General features: G+C 38.6%; 2 pseudogenes; one reads left to right on the forward strand and one right to left on the reverse strand.

The window, feature by feature from the left end:
• The first annotated feature begins 744 nt into the window (after nt 1-744).
• Nucleotides 745-12,819, forward strand: LOC134385716 (sulfotransferase 1B1-like; annotated as a pseudogene).
• LOC134386318 (syntaxin-16-like) lies at nt 8,201-9,292 on the reverse strand (annotated as a pseudogene).
• Nucleotides 12,820-22,804: the final 9,985 nt, after the last annotated feature.

Here is a 22,804-nt window from a genome sequence, read left to right on the forward strand (position 1 = left end):
AAATTAAATTAAGAGAATGGTAGCCCTGACAGCTGTCAGCTAGTAACTCTGGCACTGTCACCTTGGCCAGCGTCTCAGAAGGAAGAGAGACAAAAAATATTTGAAGAAATAATGTCTGAAAATTATCACATTTGATGAAAAACATATACCCACAATTTCAAGTAACTTAATGAAGCCAAAGTGTGCACACATGCACACACACACACACACATGAAAATAACCACACCAAGGAACATCATAATTCAAATTGTTCAAAAGTAGTGATGAAAAAAAATCTTAGAAGCAGACAGAGAAAACAGAGGCATTACCTACAGAAGATCAAAGGTAAGAGTGAGAGATTTACTGTAAAAAAAAAAAAAAAACGAGGTACAACTTCACTGATAATGATGAATGATGGATTTATTTTACCTTAAATCAATTTTCTAGCATATTTCTGTGAAATTATTTTTAATTCAAAGTAAGATGTGAATTCTCACTTTTTTCCAAATCTTTCACTAATGACCTTTGTACTGCTTGTCACTGAGCTAATTGCCGCTCTTGCAAACTACAGCTGTAGTCCCACAAAACTGCACTTTGTACTTGGATCTCTGTGTACTCAGTATGTTAAAGTCATTTTTACTTTGTGTCATATTGCGGTATCTTATAACATTAGTTACTCAAATTCTGACTTTTATTCTTTTAATTTTTCCGTGGTTTGATTGTTCTTAAATAGTCTATTAAGTATTTGTAAAATCTGGTATAAAAATGACTTCCCCAAAAGATGTCCTGAGAAAAAATCTGAAGATGGTTCATGGCTATCCCATGATCTATATTTTTGTGACCAACTGGGAAAGGATTAAACAGTTCCTCAGCAGGCCAGGTGACACTGTGATAGGCACTTACTAAATCAAGTGAGTTCTGTGGCCTGACAAATACAGATCTGATTTCAACTTTTGTTCCCTGGAAATAAATTCCTCTATAAAATCACTATCATCCTAATTAGTGTTAATATTCATATCATTTAGTGCAACCATATACTTCTAGTGCTACATTAAAATGGAATATAGAAAGGGAACTTGCAAAATTGTATTGCTTCTAAGAATGCATTAAGATGGCAGGCTTCCAATTGATACTCCTCCCAAGATTTGGGAGATGATTATAAAAATGTTGCCTTTTGTCACAGGTAACACTTCAGTTAGTGAAATTGTCGACATGGTTCTTAAATGACGGAGATATTGAAAAATCTAAGTGAGATTTTATTCTCATTAAAGTTCCAAAGTCGGAAGTGGCTGTCCCTGGACTAAGAATATCAGGTAAATTTAAACGACCTGGTAATTACAGTTTTGTAATATTATTTAAATAACATAAGCACTATTGTATTTTGACTTCCATTTAATGAAAATGGCATAGAGTTGGTAACATAAAAATGGAAGTTTGTTGGCAAGCAATACAGTAACCAAGGCATACAATGAAACTATAGTTTGGTTCATTGCATATCTAGATATATAGGTATGACACCAAAGATGAAAGAGTTTTCTTGTAGAAAACAACTGAAATGTGGTTAATAACATAATGTTCCTTATGTTTTATTGTATTTTGTTGTGTAAAATTTGGCAGATAGAGCAATAAGTTCCTAATTTGGGACATTGTTGTAGTGAAATAAATGAGTAAAGAAGTACCAACTACTTTTAAAACACAGAATTTGTTATTAATATAATTAATATAATTCACTTTTTATTCCATAAATATTTATTATGTGCTTCTAGATATGATTAGTAAATTATATATCCTATCCCTAGGGAGCTTACAGTAATAATTAAAAAAGCAAATAAACTAATAATGTCAATGTTAATGGTCTTACGTATACAAAGAAAGGCTCTGCAAAAGAGAAAAACAGGAGAGTTTACTTTAGATTGAATATTGTGGGGTGTGTACTCTGAACTGAGACCTCAAGCCATGAACATAGTTGAGGAAAGCATACTCCGGGAAGGTGAAGTATTAGTTAGGAAGGCCATGATGCAGGAAAGACCTTAGCGTAGTCCACAGACTGAAAAAGGACCAATGATAGAAAGGAAAAGCGGGATGCAAAACAGTTGGAGACTAGGCGAAGAAAAATTACGTAGGGCTTGTAATTCTCAAAAGATTCTTTAATGTTACTCTAAGAACAGTGAGAATGACATCGAAGGACTTTAGGCAAGGAAGAGTTAGAGAGTTTTTTTTTTTTTTTTTTGATGTTGTTTTAAATACAAAGACTCCACTAGCTGCTGCGTGGAGATGGCATTGGGGATGCTAGAGAAGATATATTTTGGACTTTTGAACAGACTGTACAAGAAATATGAGGAAAATGAAAGAATCAAGGTAGACCCCCAGAATTTTATTTTGATCAACCAGGTGGACTATGGGTCTATTTACTTACATGGAAAATGCTTGGAAAAGAATACTTTGGGGTATAGGACTATAGATATTTCAGCTTGGAAATATTAGGTTTGAGGTGCCATTGAATATCATAATCATTCAAAATTATGATATTTAAAGCTTGTTGAAAGATATCCATTAGGCAACTTTCAGCATAATTGGACAATGGAATCAATGCGATTACTCAGGGAAAGCCCGTAGAGAAAAATGAGAAGAGCAGGACTGAACTGTAAAGAACCCCAGCATGGAGAGGCTTGGTAAAGCTCGCAAAGGAAACTGAAAAGAAATAGTGAGCTAAGAAGTACTGAAGTACTGAAAGACTATGGCATCTTGTAGGCAGGTGAGAGGGGTATTCGAGAAGTGAAGCTTGGCTCCCAAATGCTACTGGAAATCTGGGATAAGTAGATGGAACAATGGTGGTCAATCGGTTTATCAACTTAAAGAGCAGTATTCAAATCCTCTCCTGTAGTGGAGATGCCCCTCAGCAGACAGGCTGAACTAGTCACTTTCCTAGGCAGAGAGGGATCAACTGAGAGGGTGTCAGTCCTTCTGCGTGGTGGCCTGAAGTCAGAGAGCAATGCTACAGTTTGAAACCGAAGGATCATGCTAGTGGTAAGCAACCAAAATTAATTCAAGAGTGAGTTAAGCCTTCAGACCCACAAAAAAGTATGAAATGAAAAAGTGGTAGAACCAAAGTAATCAGGAACAGGGAGTCAGGGATTACTGGTGAGAGGCAGGGTTGGGGGTGGACAGGGAGGTTGCATAGCAGTGCCAGAGAGTGAGCGCCTGAGGTCCAGCAGGTAGACGAGGATAAACTGTGGCAATTATATTTATTCTACAGCCTGAATAAGAATACTTGTGATGTCTTTATGTATTTCCAACATTCATACTTGCACATATAAAAGGTTCATTTAAAGGGCCTCCAATAGCAAAATGATTACAAGACAGAGGAGGCTGAGAAATCTTTCAGAGAAGCTGAGGAAAGGATGAGGAACAGCAGATATGGGAAGGACTTCATAAAAGAAACAGGCATAAATTTATGCCATGAGCATTGAAAGTAGTGAGTTTGAAAGGTTACAATTTCTCATTTCCATATGCTGGGTAATGTAGCTGTATTTGTTAGCTAGCAGATCAGTAGAAGAAAATGAAATCCTTGGTGAAATTTTATAGGCCTGTAATTAATGTTTCCAAATAAAATATAGGATACCCAATTAAATTTCAAATTTATATAATCACCTTATTTACTACAAATATGTCCAAAATATCACATGGGATATACTTATACTAAAAAGTATGTTATTTATATGAGATTCAAATTTAACCAGGCATCTTGCATTTTTATTTTCTAAGTCTGCCACCCTATCTATATTGATATTAAAAGGTTCTTAATACTAACCATGTACTGTGCTCTGTTCTCTACTAGATGTTCATTGGTGAACAAAACAAACAATACCCTGCTCTTATGTAATCTCCATCTAGTGTGTTTGGGGAAGTGGGTGGGGAAAGTGCGTGAGAACAGACAATAAAACACATAAGTAAATAAACTATTAAACAGAAATAAGTGTTATGTAGAACATTAAAAAATGTTATAATAGCTATAGACTGAATCGTCTCTTAGCAAATAGAGTAAATTGTTATAAACAATTGAAAAAGATGATTGTTTTGAATGGGTATCAGATAGAATTAGTGTGGGTATGCATTCTTATGCAGAAAGTGGCAAGATTATGTAGGACTAGTAGGTAATCTAGAGGTTAGACTACCGCTGGATATAAGTAATATTGGGGAGGCGGAAGAATGCATCAGACTTTAATATATATTGGAGGAGAGACCTGAAGGAGGAAACAACAATAATTGAGATTTTAGGGTTTGGTGACTCTAAAGGTGATGACATTATCAACAGATATAGCTTAGTTGTGATACTGGCCACTGAATCCATTGAGAGAATACGAAGTTCATAGGGTTACCCCAGATCTTCCTAGTTTATGTCAAAAATTTTCTGAATATTCCTTTATCCCCAAAGTGCCTTCAGACTGGCCAACTGATGATGTAGTGAGATCCAGACTTTGAATGTAGAAAGGAAATGAATACTTTCTGCCTCGGGGAAGTTCATATATTCCCCTGTTCAAAGACCTTAGTTCAAAACCAAGTCTACAACATATTAATTGTATGAATTTGGAGCTTTTGGCTAGCACCTAAAGATTACACATTTTCATTTTGCACACACACATATCTGAGTGTATGCATGTGCATATTTATATACAACAATAAAGGAAAGAGTGAAAATGCAGATGCAACAGTTGTTACTATATACAAAGATAACATCCTCTATGCTACAGTAGCTGACACAACATAATAGCCAATGTTAGAATTACTAGTTATCAATATCTCTTTGGCATATAGAAGACATTTTAAAAATCATTTATAGTAATGCACAGGTTTGAGAAAACTCCACATTACTAAAGTGGGTATTATTATCTGCCATTTTGTTGATGGAGAAAGTGAGCACAGTGACTCTGAGATACTTTCAAAATGTCTCATAATAAGTAAATGATAGAGTCAGGATTTGAACCTGGGGAGGCTAGCACAGAACACATACCCTTAAATATTACACAGTATTGCCTCTTGGAATCCAGAAAAATGCTCGTGATTGGTTCCAATTTTAACTGCGTTATGTACTGCTCAAAAATGTCTTGAAAAATTGTTTGGGAAGATGAGAAAGTGGAAGATCCTTGGACTGTAATATTTCATTACACCAAACTAAAATTTTCCAGGTATAACACAATTGGAGAAGAATCCATCATCGTGGATTGTGAAGACACATCCACTAATTGATCTTCTTCCTAAGTCTTTGTGGGAGGACAATTTCAAGGTATACTTCAGACTACAAGTCAATTTTTCGCTATGATCCTATCCCTTTACCCACTCATAATGTATGTAAGTGAATCTTTGAACATTCCATTTACTTATGACCATGAGAACTGACCTACATAAGTAAGTACCTCAATCAAAAAAAAAAAAAAGTTTTAGTCTGAACTTAAGTACTCATTTTCCACACTTGAGTAGTGATGGAATCTTCATCTCAGCACAATATTGCTACTCTTAATCCCCAGCCGTCTCTAGATATACTGGCCTTTTATGAAAACGCAACATAAGGATGTCAGTTCTTACTTGAATGTTCGGTAAAATTCTTCAGTGAAACATTCGTGCTTGCTTATTTATTTGCTTTTGGGGAACTTTAAAGTTTCAAGTTCAGTTTCTTCAATAATTATACTGCTACTCATATTAACTAATTTTTTTATCTGATTTTTGTTAGTTTGTGATGTATGAGGAATTTTTTAGGTTGTTGAATTGCTTCATTAATTGCTTTATTTAAGCATACAAGAAAATAAAGACTTTACTGACTGATTAGGTTGGAAGGGTTTTACTACCTTTAAGAAGCCTTAGGTAGAATAACACACTGAAAGCACTTTCATCCAACCAAATGAATAATGATCTCTTAATTAGCAGAGAAAGTGGTAAATTCATTAAATTAGAGACGTACGCTGCTTCACTCAGCATGGCCCAGCCAGCAGCACCAACATCAAAACGAGCAAAACAGGAGACAGCAGTTTTCAGTTACAATCTCAGAAAAGATCAGAAGTTTTGGAGAACTGACTGTAAACATTTCCATTTCTCCTCCCAGCTTCGCTCAACTAGAGCCACCCCAAGACACTTTAAAGGGGACAGGTTTCTAGAGGCTGAGCCCAGGGATGCCAAGAGAGAGACTTTTCTGCTGAGCCTCTCTCTAAGGGCACACCTCAAGCAGGGGAGAGACTTGACTGGGTGATTGTTACCTCCATGGAAGGAAGGGCCTGACATGCCTACAGACAACAGCTGTCTGCAGGTAAAGGAGTCCATCTTGTTCAGAGAGAAAGAATTATCCTGACGTACCAGGACATGATTATTAACTTTCTCTTACTTCTTCAAATGCTACTGATTTATCTCCAGGTACAGACTCAACAGAAATATAAAGTGGTTTGAGGACCAACAAGTTGGCACACAGGCTCTGGTGCCAACTCTAGGATGCGTCTGTCCGTTTCCTGCTTTGGGAAACCCATAATGGCAGCAGACAGCTGGGTCTTTAGCCATCACTGCACTGGTTCCAGGAAGAATGGGACAGTTCCCCCATCCCCCATATGATCTTTAAAACAATTTCTAATCAGATCTATTATTTTACCCAATGTGCTGGGGACACAAAATCTAACCCTAATCACCCTATTGGAGTAGTGACGGAATCCTCATTCGGTGAAAACAAGCATAAATAAATGGTGATTCCTTCTTAAAAGTCACATTCCTTCAAGGGTTCGTAAGACTGAGTTATTTTAAAAGCTTTAACAATAATCTAGTATTGCCACTGTAGACTACTTTTGATGCAAACCTCCGAATTTGAACAGCCCCACTCCTAAGAGCAACTGGTCTAACTGCGAACATCTTAACAGTTGGGTTAAAATGGGGCTAAAGAACTTACAGTGACTTTCAAGATCTGTAAAAGCCCCCACATTTCAGAGGTGATTGGGGAGGCACTGATCCTTATTCCATGACCTAATAAATGTTTGTCAGGGAATACCATATTATTTCCTGAAATTCCAGAAACACCTTTTGGTCATTATCATTCTACAGCCACATCAGTAGTAAGAAAACCAGTGGCTGCCAGGAGGTGAAAACAACTTGGGAAGGGGAGGCTGAGGCAGGATTTTGGGCATTATGCCCGTGGTCTGTTTTGACAACTTGAATATCTAGACTTGAGTTTAAATTTCTGGAAGAGCCAATCAATCAAATCACTGGTGAAATATTTTACTTTGAAATGGAGTGATGTTTGGTTAATAATTTGAGATCCACGAATGCTAAATTGAGTGACCCATTTAAAATGGCCTCGTGTAAATTCAGTTCATTAAATGGAGTCTGGTTTGAACAGGTCATTATGTAGTTAGTATATAAGTAATGAATTGAGCAAGGATAACTAGGGAGGACCACAGGGACACATTGGCTGAATCTGGTGACTTTCATGACACTGTCAATCTTCCTTATAATGTGAGGTTCATTCAAATCATCAATTTTTAAATTTAAGAGATTTTGTTTAGTAGCTCATTTGTTTAGTAAAACATTTTGTTTTATAGTAGAAAATGCAGTGTAAAAATTTTTAACAAGGAATGCTCCATTTACAATTAATTTAAACTTATTAAGCTATTCTAACTGGCCCATATAAATGTGTTAATAAACATCAATGCTGGTTTCTTATTTTTCACACTTTGTTACTCTGATTATTAACAGTGATGGAAAAGCTAAATTAAGTTAATGGGGAACAGATTATCAATTCTTAAAGGACTTTGTTTTCAACTGGAAAATATATAGAAAAAGATGAGGAGGCATTTTTGCCTCTACTCATACATTTTTGGCACCAAATTTCTTGAAAAATAATAGATGATTTTAAAAAATTTCCAGAAATTATTTTAACATGCTGCTCAGACAAGACTGCTAAAAAAAAAAATAGAGTATACACATGCAATACTGTACAGCTCCTGCAGTGCCTATAAACTCTCAACTCACTTTCTCTTTCTAAATGTATATGTATGTATTATAATTGATCACAGAACTCAATCTCTATTCTGCAACAGTATTCAAGGTCCTTAAATTCTCAGCAGTGAAGGAAAAACAAAAGCCCATTCTCCTTGCTTACCATGATTGGAAGGATTCTGTGGAAAGGTTCACTGCCCTATGCCATGGATTCTGGGGACAGCACTTCTGCGGGCAGACAGCTAGGTGCCTGTCACACCCAGGAAATCCATGTGTGCAGCACACCCGAGAACCCAATGCCACTTAGCCAGACCATGCCAATGAGGACAACAGTGAAGATAATGATAATGACAAATAATGTTAAAATCACAAGCATCTGCCCATTCTTCTTTTGATACTGCTCTATCTTGTAAAGCTGTTTCAAGCCATCTTCGGTTTTGATACAGGACTGTTCAACATTGTAGTCAATTCTATCAAAGACTGAGCCTTATTCTATATTCATTATGCCTAAGTTTCTCCATCCTTCATTCAGGTCAGAAATGGACTGTACGACGTGGGGAATCTCTTTCTCCCTCTCTTCCATCGTCACTGTATTCAGCTCCACCAGCACTAACTGGTCATCTGTAAAACGCCGATCTTAAGGAGTATTATCGTCTCCATCATCCATTAGTGGTACTGATGTATCAAAAAAAGGAAAATAAAAAAGCGGCTGGGATCTTGCCTCTTCATTCTTCATGCTTTTGAGGTAGCCCGTCTGTGTGTGCTGGAAGCTGGTGCACAGCTCCTGGAGAGCCTGCGCCAGAGGCCACTACTTTTGGAAGCAGCTGCTCCTCCTGCTTGGAGCAAGCTCTGTGGGCCCTGCTGCACAGGAACTATATGGCGCAGCATGCTGGCACCTGTGAAAGATCTACACGATCTCTTATTTTAATGGCATGCTCCTCCTTACTGCTGTCATCCACGATGGGTCGGTTTAAATGCTTATCATGAAGGCTGGCTAATTCATTCATCTTATGTTTAATCCAGCCAACATCATACTTTATTTCGTCCACTCTGTCCATGCATTTAGGAGGTGACTTTTGTCATACCAGTTGTTGCTTCTGGACAAAAGCTGGTGCCTGACATCAGTGCCACATGGCCATCAGTAAGCTGTATTACAGACTTGCTTTTGATACTGCTAGAATTTCGAATTGTTTTCTTATCTTTTCATGCACTGGTTCTTAATTTCTTTGGACATATCTGAGAACATGAATTTAGCTCAATCTGGTTGCTCAGCTAACAGCTGTGGGTTTTGTATGGAATTATTCCACAAAAACAAGAAAGCATAGGTTAAATGTCTGATGGCCATGTCTCACCCTTTGTGACTTCCCTTCTCAGGGGTTCCCTGCCCACTTATATTCCGCTCATAATAACTTAGATTTATTAATTTCTTTTTCCTGGCCTGGCCTAGCTGGCCCACCCTTTCATAGAATCCTCTCTTGACAAGCCCTCAGTTCTCAAGCCGAAAAGGTGCAGCTATGCGCTTTGTCAAAGCGCAAAGACTCCTCCCCAAATGTTTTAGTCCCTGTTTCTTATAACAAAATACATGGAACTGGGTGATTTATAAAGAAACCAAAATTTATTGCTTACAGTTTCAGAGGCTAGGAAGTCCAAAGTCCAGGGAACACTGGTGAGGTCTTCTTTGGTGGTGACTTCAGTGACAGCAGAGTATCACATTGCAAAAATGGTGGAGCAGAGAGACACTAACCTCCTTTATTCACTATCCTTTTAGAGCCCTCCAACCCATGCCCGGGACCACCATTTTTAGTCAATTCAACGTGGCATGGTGCTACAAACTAATCACCTTTTCAAAAAAGGCCCCGCCTTCCAATTACCATAATGGGATTTCCCACCCTCGTAATAGTCAAAGTGGGGATTAAGTTTTGAGGGCACATTCAACGCAATGCACCAAATAACCAACTAGGCTTTCCCATTGTCTCACTCCCCCTACCCAAGCCCTCACTTTGATCTCTAAGCACTTGAATCTCCCTGATTCTTGCTTAGTGAGCCAATGTTCTGGAGACCCCAAGCCAATCCAGCCTTAGATCCACAAGCCTCTAACTCACTAATCCAACTCAGGACTGGGAGACTCTGAAGCCTCTTACCTCCATTAGTCCCTGAGACCCCTCAAATTTATTTTCTCCCTACCCCTAACTTGGCTCTTAAGCATATATGCCCTTCCCTGGGGCCTGGCTCTGACTCGGTTCCCCCACCAGTAGCCAGGCCTAAGCTCTCTTTGGACAATCCAAGACAGGCCTGGGTTATGGAGTCAAAGGCACCAGCAGCTCCCTTCCTAGACTTTGTGTGAGTCCGCTAAGGCGTGGCCTGACCTCCTGATCCATTCGCTTCTTGGGTGGCCTGGTCCTCCATTGCCAACAGTCTGCTGGCCTCCAGAAGGACAGCAGGGCCTGCCTCCCCTACATTTTCACTCCTCCTCTCCAGCTCCCGCCTTCCCTGGATCTGACTGCAGCTCAGCCCAGCCATGTCCATCTAAGTTGCTGAATTTATGAATGAAAAGTTGTTCATATTATACTATATTATTCTTTCAATGGCTAGAGGATTTGTTGTTACATTCCCTGTTTTGTTCTTGATCTTAGTTAGTTGTGTCTTCCATCTTTGTCAGTCTTGCTAGAAGTTTATCACTTTATTGATTTTTTTAAAAAGAGCCAGTTTTTTGTTTCATTCATTTTCTCCATTGTTTTTGTTTTCAGTTTCATGAATTTTTGTTTATTATTTCTTTCCTGCTAATTTTGGGTTAATTTTACTCTTCTTTTTCTAATTTCTTTAAGTAGAAACTTAGATTATTATTGATTTGAATCCATTTATCTTTCTAAAGAAAGCCTTCAGTGCTGTAAATTTTCCTTTACTATTGTTTTAGTGCATCCCATAAATTTTGATAGGTTGTGCTTTCACTTTCATTCAACGCTATGCATATTTTTATTTCATTTTGAAGTTTCACCTTTTAATGTAGGATTATTTTGAAGTATGTTGTTTAATTTTCAAGAGTTTTAGGATTTCCATGTTGTCTTTCTGTTACTGATTTGAAGTTTGATTCCATTTTGATCAAAGAGCATACACTATATAATTTAAGTTCTTTAAAATTTCTTCTGGTTCACTGTTTCTCTCCTCTCTCATTGCCACTGTACTATTGTCTGTCCAGTGAGCTTTTAATTTCAGTTGTACATTTCAGATCTTTAATTTTCATATGTATAATTTTCCATATATAACATATTTCTTTTCTGTTTTTTCATTTGTTTCAAGATAATTTTGATTGAGTGTTGAAGCTTTCTTACGACAGCTGCTTTAGATTCTCTGTCAGATAACTCAGCACTTGATTTGTCTCAATACTGGTGCTTGCTGTTTGTTTTTTCACATTAAAATTGTGTTCTTTTTAGTGTTTGTTTTGACAGATAATTTTCATTTGTGTCCTGGATATTTTGCTTATGATGTTAGGATTCTTAATCCTATCTGAATCATTAATTTTAGCAGGTAGCCATCCTGTTTTGGTTAGCATATAGGTTCTGACCTGCATTTGGGGGCCTCACTTCCTATAAGAGTTTCGTTTTCTGAGTCTGCAGTGTTTTTCTAGTTGCTTTGATATTCTAGAGCTGCTGGAGATCCTGCTCCATCCCTGCTGATGCCCTGTGTACTTCCTTGGAGGACCTGCTACTGCTGCCTGACCTCCTGGAGGGAGGACAGAAGACCTAAGGTGTGGGTTGTCTTATGCCACTGGGTAGAGGGCAGCGAGAAACACAGCTTTGCAGCTGTTGCCACTGTGGGTGAATGGGCCTGGCATAGCCCAGGACTTCCTGGCACTACTGCCAGTAGATCAGGTCACTAGAGGAGACCTAGGTGGGAGCAGAGTTTGAGATTCTCCACTATGCCCCTGTCAGGCTTCATTTTTTCCTGATCCTTTGACCAGGGAGAGCAGGCTTTTGCTGGCAGTTTTGTTTTGTTTTGTTTATGACTGTTAATGGTTCCAGATCACAGGCCTCTTTATTGCTCAGTTAAAGGATGTATAGGAGATAAAAAGAAAACCCAGAGGGAACTCACCGCACTGACATTACTCAAGTCATGAGGCCTCTCATCCAGTATGCCTTCAGAGTTTTTGTATCAATGTTTGTTGAATAATTTCCAGGGCTTTAGTTATAATAAAAAAGAAAAACAGGAAAAAATGACTCTATGCCTTCTAGTTTTTGAACTGAAATCTCTCCTAAACTTTGTTTAATGCCTGTAATGTCTTCCCATTGCCTTCTTTTCCTTTCTCTATTTTATCCAACACTTAGAATTTTTTTCAGGTATTTATCTGGTGGAAGGGAGGCCATTTTTTCCCACCGCAGTTTTGTTCCTTTAAATTTTATTAGTATTCTTTTTAGTCATGGTGACATCTTGATAGTAAGGTACATCCTGGGACCCTCCATTTTCTATGATTTGTGGTCTATTTGTGGTTCACATTGTCAAGGGAGCCAGAAACTACCATATTCTTCCCCAAACCTCCATACCTCTCTGGCATTGCCCTAGTGAAAATCATTTAAAATGATTCTATATTTAAGGTGCTGATGGAGAATCCTTCATGTTCCACAACTTCCAGGTGAAAGCATACTCTGCTATTTTAGTTACCTATAGGTTAATATTTTTTTCCTAAATAAAATACTTTCCATTTGATTTTCTTCCTCCTCCCCCCTGCAGATTGTTTATCTGGCTCAAAATACCAAGGCTATTGCAGTCTCCTATTACCATTTTGACTTGATGAATAATTTAGAATTTCTTCCTGGAAACTGGGTAGAATATGTGGAGAGATTCATGACAGGAAAATGTAGAAAGATATTGGCTTAAAATTGATAAATAATTTTAAATTTATTTTTATTTAAAAAACTTTTATTTTTATAATTGAAATAATAATTGTATTTATATTTAATATTAACCATTATTGGCATGACTTTTCTTTTCAAAACATTTATTTTTCCAAGTCAGTGACAAGTATATTCAAATACCATTTTAGAAAATTAAATCAAATACATCTAATATTTTACTATAAGTTTCAATTTATAAATCTGGTATTAATCATTGGCATAATAAAAGTATTCTAAAATTTCTTGTCTGTTGCTAGAAATCTGTCCTCAGTCCCTGGTCAGAATAGATATTGTTTAACTTGCCGAAATCATTAGTTAGATCTTTTAGAAATATGTTATATTTATAGTACTTACATAAGTACTTGACATGAGTCCTTTGTAGGAACGGTTTCCTTCTGTGTAAGGCTAAGTATAACTTTTTGGATTTCAATGTATTCTTATTTGAAATTCCTCCCTTGCCCTTTATATTTTTAAAAATATGATTGTATGTATATCTGTAAATCACTGATTTTATTTTCTTTAAAAATTAGCCCTTTATCTTCAATTGCCTTGATTACCAAATTCCACAAAATGTTTTTACTATTTGACTTATTGTCCAGAAAGAAAGCTTTACTTTTATGAATGTACTATGAAGATATGAGAGACATAAAATTGTAGATATTGATTCTAGCTAATTTCACACTACAGCCTGGGGTGAAATGATTAATATATATTTTTCAACTTAGTCTATGAAGTCCAAAATGATATGTTTGCTGTGCCTACCCTCCTTGCCGGCTTTCCCATATTTTACCACCTGAGATTCTTAATGACTTTCTAATTGTGAAATCAATGACTTTTTTATTCCTCTTATCCCTTACCACTGTGTTATATTTGACCACCCCTTCTTGTTTGAAATTTCCTCCTACATTTACCAGGATATCACACTCCTATGGTTATCTTCTGGATGTCTATCCATCCACTCAGCCATTTTTCTTTTCACAATTGTTTGTTATTTTTAGCCTATGACTTTCATGCCCACAACTATTGTATTAGTCCGTTTTGTGTTGCTATAACAGAAATACGTGAGACTGGGTAATCTATAAAGAAAAGAGGTTTATTTGGCTTACAATTCTGGGACAGCTGCATCTGGCACAGGCCTCAGACTGCTTTTACTCATGGCGGAAAGCAGCAGGCAGCCGTCGGGTACGAGCAGATCACATGGCAAGAGGAAGCAAGAGAAAGAGAGGAGGTGCCAGGGTCTTTTAAACAACCAGCTTTTGTGGGAACTAATACAGCAAGAACTCACTCATTAATCCTCCCTCCCCCAGGGAGACCATTAATCCATTCTTGAGGGATCCACCCCCATGACTCAAACAGCTTCCAACACTGTCACATTGGGGATCAGATTTCCGCATGAGTTTTGGGGGGACAACACATCTAAACTCTATCAACTATTTATGTGCTAATGGCCCCCAGATCTGTACTTCCATTTTGACTTCTAATCTGAATTTCAAACCCATGCTTGTATTACATTTAACAAGCTCAAAACTAAACACATTTTATTTCTCTCTCCAACATGTAATCCTTTTCTTCTTTTATTCTCTCTGGCTAATAATTTTATTTGTCAAAAGTAAGTTGTCTTTATTGGCTTCATTTCCTAAATCCTGGACATCTAATTGGTTCACATGACTTACCTATTTTATCTCAAATGTGTCTTCTCTTTTACTTTCTCACTACCTCTCCATTAATGTAGAGATTCCATCTAGTCTTCTGTATGAAGTACTAACAGTTTAATACCAGTGCAAAATTTCATGCCACTATTTTGGGGCTATTTTACATAAATTTGTCAACCCCACCAACCCCTGCCCCAGAAATATGTAGAAACAAGTCCTATTAGTTATAGAAGTCTGGATGTACAAATTAAAATATGACTACTTTTCCAGATCTGCAATGGAAGGTACAAAGTCTGTCATCTGTGTAACTGCATCCCTAATACCTAATGTCATGCCCATCACATAAATAAAAGTGCTCAATGGTCATTTGTTGCATGTATCATTGTTTGCTAGAATGAATGAATAAGTGAGTGATAACCAAAATTTTAGTGGCATCAATCCTACTTTGCCTAATACAGAAATTATGCCCCACGTGAAATATTCCTGACTCTAAGTATTTCTCAGAAACTACAGGAGTGGCCACTTTGCCCCCGGCAGGAGAGGCTGCCTCATTTACAGGCAACAGCTTTGAAGTGTGGAGCAGGAAAAGAACTGTTTCTTAGCTGCAAAAGCGAGTCTCGAAACAGGGAACACGGCGCCAGGGCTGCTGTGGATGCAGCCAGGATCCCGGAGGCCGGGGCCGCGCTGAAGGCGGCCAGCTGCCCTATTCAGGATTCGAGGTTTCAGGCCGGCATTAAAGAAGATTCCTGGGAGCGCCCGAGCCGGGCCGCGACTGAACAGCCCGAGGCGGCAGCGCCGAGAACACGGAAGGCGACAAACCAGAGACAGAGAGCGAGCACCCGACCTGGCACAGCACTGTGAGTGATCCCTGGCACAGCTCTGTTCGGGGGGTGGATGCCCACGCGGCTCCCCTGCACCACCAGGCCACTCACTGCCCCGGTGCTGCCTCCATTTTCCCAGGTGCGGGCAGCTCCGCCCTTCTCGGCCATCACTGAGCCCATTTGCTTGGCCTGGCGCGGGGCTTTCCGGAGCCTGCGGGCCGGCCTCCTCTCCCACTCCCTCCGCGGTTCTCTGGCGGGGCTGGGGGCATGGGGCGTCCCCGACCAGTGCTGGGAGGGCAAGGAAGTACGGGCGGGCCGACTGTTACTCCATCACACCCTGGACTCCGGCCCCGGTAAACTTCCTGTTACTGGGAGGCAGATACCATCTCTGCGACCACCAGTTTGGAAAAAAGCCTAACGAATTTCTGGTTGGGAACAGTGTGGTAGGAGAGTTCCCAGGTCCGCTTGAACCTGCCCGAGAGCAGGCTGCAGGCGGGCACTAGACTCGGTTTATACTGGGGGGATACAAAGGTGAACAAGACCCAAGAAAGATCTACACAGTGCTACAAAGGCACCCAGAGAGACCGGTCGTCTGTGCCTAGCAGAAACCTGGTAGACTTCCTGGGCGAGGCGGTGCCGAGCAGGGTCTTGAAGGCCCAGCTGATAGACGAGGGGTGCAGAAGACACACCCCAGCCCAGCACAGTGTGCACAGAGGGGGGAGACGTGTGGCCAGGGAGGCGGAGTCTCGACAGAAACCACACAATGCACGATCTAACAGCCTGGGCCAGAGCACACGGAACGGGGAGAAGTCCTGTACAGGAAGTGAAAGCTCAACAGAGATCACACACCCTGTGGTACGTGATCCACCAGCCCAGCAGAGTCCAAGCTGACCAGAAAGGTGGATCCCCGGAGAAGCCCAAGACCCGAGGCAACCACACACACAAGACACTAGAGGCCAACTGAGCAGTCACGGCGGGAGCCATACCAAATTGGCAACCACAGCAACATCCGAGTTAGTCATTAGTCTCAAACTGGTGGACTGTGAAACCCCCTGCCACAATGAATAAACACCAAAAAAAAAGACACCAGAAATACAAAAAATCAAGAAAGTACACCACCAAAAGTTAATAAATCTCATACTCTACATCCTATAGAACAAGAAGCCCTTGAAATAACTGACAAGGAATTTCGAGTGATAATTCTAAGGAAACTGAATGAGATACAAGAAAACTCAGCTAGACATCATGATGAAATGAGGAAAAGTATACAGGATCTGAAAGAGGAAATATACAAGGAAATCAATGTCCTGAAAAAAAATGTAGCAGAACTTGCTGAACTGAAGAAGTTATTCAGCGAAATAAAAAACACAACGGAGAGTTTAACCAGCAGGCTTGTCGAAGTTGAAGAGAGAACCTCTGAACTTGAAGAGGGGCTGTTTGAAATAACACAAGCAGACAAAAAGAAAGAAAAAAGAATCAAGGTCATGGAAGAAAATCTGAGAGAGATATCAGACAACCTCAAGCGCTCAAATATCCGAGTTATGGGTATTCCAGAAGGGGAGGAAAATGGAGATTCCATTGAAAACATATTCAACAAAATAGTGGCAGAAAACTTCCCAGGTATAGGAAAAGTCACAGATCTTCAGATCCAGGAAGCTCAACGATCTCCAAACGTATTCAACCCAAAAAGGCCTTCTTCAAGACATGTCATAGTCAAATTGGCAAAACTCAGAGACAAAGAGAGAATCTTAAAAGCTGCAAGAGAGAAGCGTCAAATCACCTATAAGGGAGCCCCAATCAGGTTAACATCAGACTTTTCATCACAAACCCTAAAAGCTAGAAAGGAATGGGATGATATTTTCAAAATACTAAAAGACAAAGATTGCCAGCCAAGAATACTCTACCCTGCAAGGCTATCCTTCCGAAATGAGGGACAAATAGTATATTTCTCAGACAAACAAAAACTGCGGGAGTTCACTACCACACGACCACCCTTACAAGAAATCCTCAAGGGAGTACTGGGTTTGGTTCCTGAAAAATAACTACCACTGCCATAAAAACCCAAGAAAAATCTAAACCCGCTAGTACAATAAAAATGGCATTCATGAAGAGAAAACAAGCTAACAAAAACACTAACTACAACCTAAGGAACCAACAAACAAAGAAACCAAACAGTAAATCAGAAAGCAAGGAACAAAAGACACCTAAGACAACCAAACAACCAATAAAATGCTAGGAATAAATCAACACCTTTCAATAACAACTCTTAATGTTAAAGGCTTAAATTCCCCAATTAAAAGACACAGACTGGCTGACTGGATCAAAAAGCAGGACCCAACTATATGCTGCCTACAAGAGACCCACCTCACCCATAAAGATTCACACAGACTAAGAGTGAAAGGATGGAAAAAGATTTACCATGCAAACAGAAAAGAAAAACGAGCTGGAGTGGCTATTCTTATATCTGACAAAATAGACTTTAAACTAAAAACCATAAAAAGAGACAATGAGGGACACTACTTAATGATAAAAGGACTGATCCATCAAGAAGACATAACAATCATAAATATGTACGCACCCAATGTTGGAGCAGCCAGATTTATAAAACAAACTCTATTAGACCTAAAGAAGGAAATAGACACTAATACCATAATAGCAGGGGACCTGAACACTCCACTGTCAATATTAGACAGATCATCTAGCCAAAGAATCAGTAGAGAAACACAAGATCTAAACAAGACTCTAGACCAATTGGAATTGGCAGATATCTACAGAACATTCCACCCAACAACCTCAGAATATTCATTCTTCTCAGCAGCACATGGATCATTCTCCAGGATAGATCACATATTAGGTCACAAATCAAGTCTCAATAAATTCACAAAAATTGGAATTATCCCATGTATCTTCTCAGACCACAGTGGATTAAAACTAGAAATTAATAACAAACAAAACTCTGGAAACTATACAAACACATGGAAATTAAACAGCATTCTACTTAATGACATATGGGTCCAAGAAGAAATCAAGCAGGAAATCAAAAAGTTTATTGAAACTAATGAAAACAATGATACATCATACCAAAACCTGTGGGATACTGCAAAAGCAGTATTGAGGGGAAAATTTATTGCATTAAATGCTCACTTCAGAAGAATGGAAAGATGGCAAGTGAACAACCTAACACTTCACCTTAAAGAACTAGAAAAACAAGAACAATCCAATCCTAAAGTTAGCAGACGGAAAGAAATCATTAAGATCAGAGCAGAACTGAATGAAATTGAAAACCAAAAAACAATTCAAAAGATCAACGAATCAAAAAGTTGGTTTTTTGAAAAGATAAATAAAATTGACAAACCATTAGCATGGCTAACAAAAAAAAGAAGAGAGAAGACTCAAATAACAAAAATTAGAAATGAAAAAGGCGATATTACAACTGATTCATCTGAAATACAAGGAATCATTCGAGACTACTATAAACAACTATACGCCAACAAATTTGAAAATCTGGAGGAAATGGATAAATTTCTGGACACACACAAGCTCCCAAAACTGAACCGTGAAGACGTAGAAAATTTGAACCGACCAATAACAATAAAGGAGATTGAAGCTGTTATCAGAAGGCTCCCAACAAAGAAAAGCCCAGGACCAGATGGATTCACAGCAGAATTTTACCAAACATTCAAAGAGGAATTGACACCGATTCTTTACAAACTATTCCAAAAGATTGAAACGGACACAAATCTCCCAAAATCATTCTATGAAGCAAACATCATCCTGATACCAAAACCAGGTAAAGATATAACCAAAAAAGAAAACTACAGGCCAATATCCTTGATGAATATAGATGCAAAAATCCTCACTAAAATACTAGCAAACAGAATACAGCAACATATACGAAAAATTATTCATCACGATCAAGTGGGATTCATCCCAGGGATGCAAGGTGGGTTCAACATACGCAAATCAATAAATGTGATACACCATATTAATAAACTCAAACACAAGGACCATATGATCATCTCTATAGATGCTGAAAAAGCATTTGATAAAGTTCAGCACTCATTCATGACAAAGACCCTCTATAAGTTAGGTATAGAGGGAAAGTATCTCAACATAATTAGAGCCATATATGCCAAACCCACTGCCAATATCATCCTGAATGGGGAAAAGCTGAAAGCTTTTCCTTTAAGAACAGGAGCTAGACAAGGATGCCCACTCTCACCACTCCTATTCAACATAGTGTTGGAAGTACTAGCCAGAGCAATCAGAGAAGAGAAGGAAATAAAGGGCATCCAGATTGGAAAAGATGAAGTCAAACTGTCCCTGTTTGCAGATGACATGATCCTATATATCGAACAGCCTAAAACCTCTACAAAAAAACTGTTGGAATTGATAAATGATTTCAGCACAGTAGCAGGATACAAAATCAACACACAAAAATCAGTAGCATTTCTTTTCTCCAATAGTGAACATGTAGAAGGAGAAATCAAGAAAGCCTGCCCATTTACAATAGCCACCAAAAAAATAAAATACTTAGGAATTGAGTTAACCAAGGAGGTGAAAAATCTCTATAATGAGAACTACAAACCACTGCTGAGAGAAATTAGAGAGGATACAAGAAGATGGAAAGATATCCCATGCTCTTGGATTGGAAGAATCAACATAGTGAAAATGTCCATACTACCCAAAGTGATATACAAATTCAATGCAATCCCCATCAAAATTCCAAAGACATTTTTCTCAGAAATGGAAAAAACTATTCAGATATTTATATGGAACAATAAAAGACCACGCATAGCCAAAGCAATGCTGAGCAAAATAAAATAAAGCTGGAGGCATAACACTACCTGACTTTAAGCTATACTACAAAGCTATAATAACCAAAACAGTATGGTACTGGCATAAAAACAGACACACTGACCAATGGAATAGAATAGAGAATCCAGAAATCAACCCACACACTTACTGCCATCTGATCTTTGACAAAGGCACCAAGCCTATTCACTGGGGAAGGGACTGCCTCTTCAGCAAGTGGTGCTGGGATAACTGGATATCGATATGCAGGAGAATGAAACTAGATCCATACCTCTCACCGTATACTAAAATCAACTCAAAATGGATTAAGGATTTAAATATACACCCTGAGACAATAAAACTTCTTAAAGAAAACATAGGAGAAACACTTCAGGAAATAGGACTGGTCACAGACTTCATGAATACGACCCCAAAAGCACGGGCAACCAAAGGAAAAATAAACAAATGGGATTATATCAAACTAAAAAGCTTCTGCACAGCAAAAGAAACAATTAAAAGAGTTAAAAGACAACCAACAGAGTGGGAGAAAATATTTGCAAAATATACATCTGACAAAGGATTAATATCCAGAATATATAAGGAACTCAAACAACTTTACAAGAAGAAAACAAGCAACCCAATTAAAAAATGGGCAAAAGAGCTAAGTAGGCATTTCTCTAAGGAAGATATCCAAATGGCCAACAGTCATATGAAAAAATGCTCAACATCACTCAGCATCCGGGAAATGCAAATCAAAACCACATTGAGATAACATCTAACCCCAGTTAGGATGGCTAAAATCCAAAAGACTATGAACGATAAATGCTGGCGAGGCTGTGGAGAAAAAGGAACTCTCATACATTGTTGGTGGGACTGCAAAATGGTGCAGCCTCTATGGAAAATGGTATGGAGGTTCCTCAAACAATTGCAAATAGATCTACCATACGACCCAGCCATCCCACTGTTGGGAATATACCCAGAGGAATGGAAATCATCAAGTCGAAGGTATACCTGTTCCCCAATGTTCATCGCAGCACTCTTTACAATAGCCAAGAGTTGGAACCAGCCCAAATGCCCATCATCAGATGAGTGGATACGGAAAATGTGGTACATCTACACAATGGAATACTACTCAGCTATAAAAACGAATGAAATACTGCCATTTGCAACAACATGGATGGACCTTGAGAGAATTATATTAAGTGAAACAAGTCAGGCACAGAAAGAGAAATACCACATGTTCTCACTTATTGGAGGGAGCTAAAAATTAATATATAAATTCACACACACACACACACACACACACACACACACACACACACACAAACCGGGGGGGGGGGGAGAAGATATAACAACCACAATTATTTGAAGTTGATACGACAAGCAAACAGAAAGGACATTGTTGGGGGGGAGGGGGAGGAGGGAGAAGGGAGGGAGGTTTTGGTGATGGGGAGCAATAATCAGCTACAATGTATATCGACAAAATAAAATTTTAAAAAAAATAAAGAAAAAGAAAAAAAAAGAAACTACAGGAGTGATTCTTATATCTTATCACGAAGTCTCTCCTCAGTTCTTCTGCTCTACTCAGGTTTCCACCCTTCACTGCAATTATTTGTAGCCCAGAGAGATTCTGTGATTTAAATTTTATTATTGTCCCTTCATCCAGAGCTTGAGGTAATTAACGCCAGTTTGCTGTCAGTACACAGCTGCAAAACCTAACATGGATTTATGAAATCACTTTAACAAGGTGATGATGTCCTTTGAGTGTTTGCTTAGCTGTAGTTAAATTGTAAAAAAAACCTCTTTATTTCCTGGACACCAGAGCAGCCTTTGCCAGCTTTATGAAAAGAACAGTTTTAGCTTCTGACACCTTTCTCCATAAGACCAAGAAATACATTTGCTGGGCAGGGCTGCTGTCCAAATTCTCAGTCAGACATCACACTGTCCCTCACTTGACACTCTCAAAACCATTTCTTCCCTTATTCATTTAAAATGCTTTATTCAAATCAACTTATTCATATTGATTTATGGCCTAGCCCAGTCAACTTTTTAAGGCATATCCAGATATTTTAAGTCTTTCTGAAACCTGCTACACACATTGTACTTAACAGGCAATGTTTTTCTCCTGCCACACAGTCATTTTTAGACAATGTTATATAAAAAGGTCTAATACAGCAAGAATAGGACAAAATTACAAAGTATACATCAAGAATGAAATTTAGAAAAACAGCCTAATAATTTACAACATGTTTACAAGTGTCTGCATAAATTTAACAAATGATATGAAAGAGAAATACAGCAGAGGAAGGTAAAACATGGGCCATCACTCTTTGCTTTAACTTCTACTGGTCTATAGACCAAGATTATCATTGATATGTGGTGGCCAGATTATTCTCCAAACACTTTGGATCTCAAACAGAAAATGTTCTCTATTTGCCTGTCCATCTATGTGTTTTCCTAATACCATTACTAACTTTTCTTTTAAGCTTTTATCCACCGTTTCATTCTAACCACTGACACCCCTTAAGTAGCCACCTCATTCTTCCCTCACAAAGGTTTGAAACATAAAATATAGCCAGAGCTTCCCTTAGAAGGAACCCTGCCAGCACACATACACATTTAATAATGCACGTTTTTCAATGTTGTTGCTTCCCTACTGCATAAAAGATACAGTCTAAACCCATCATCAAGACATGCAAGC

Source organism: Cynocephalus volans, chromosome 9, assembly GCF_027409185.1.
Source record: "Cynocephalus volans isolate mCynVol1 chromosome 9, mCynVol1.pri, whole genome shotgun sequence".
In the NCBI taxonomy this organism is placed as follows: Eukaryota; Metazoa; Chordata; class Mammalia; order Dermoptera; family Cynocephalidae; genus Cynocephalus; species Cynocephalus volans.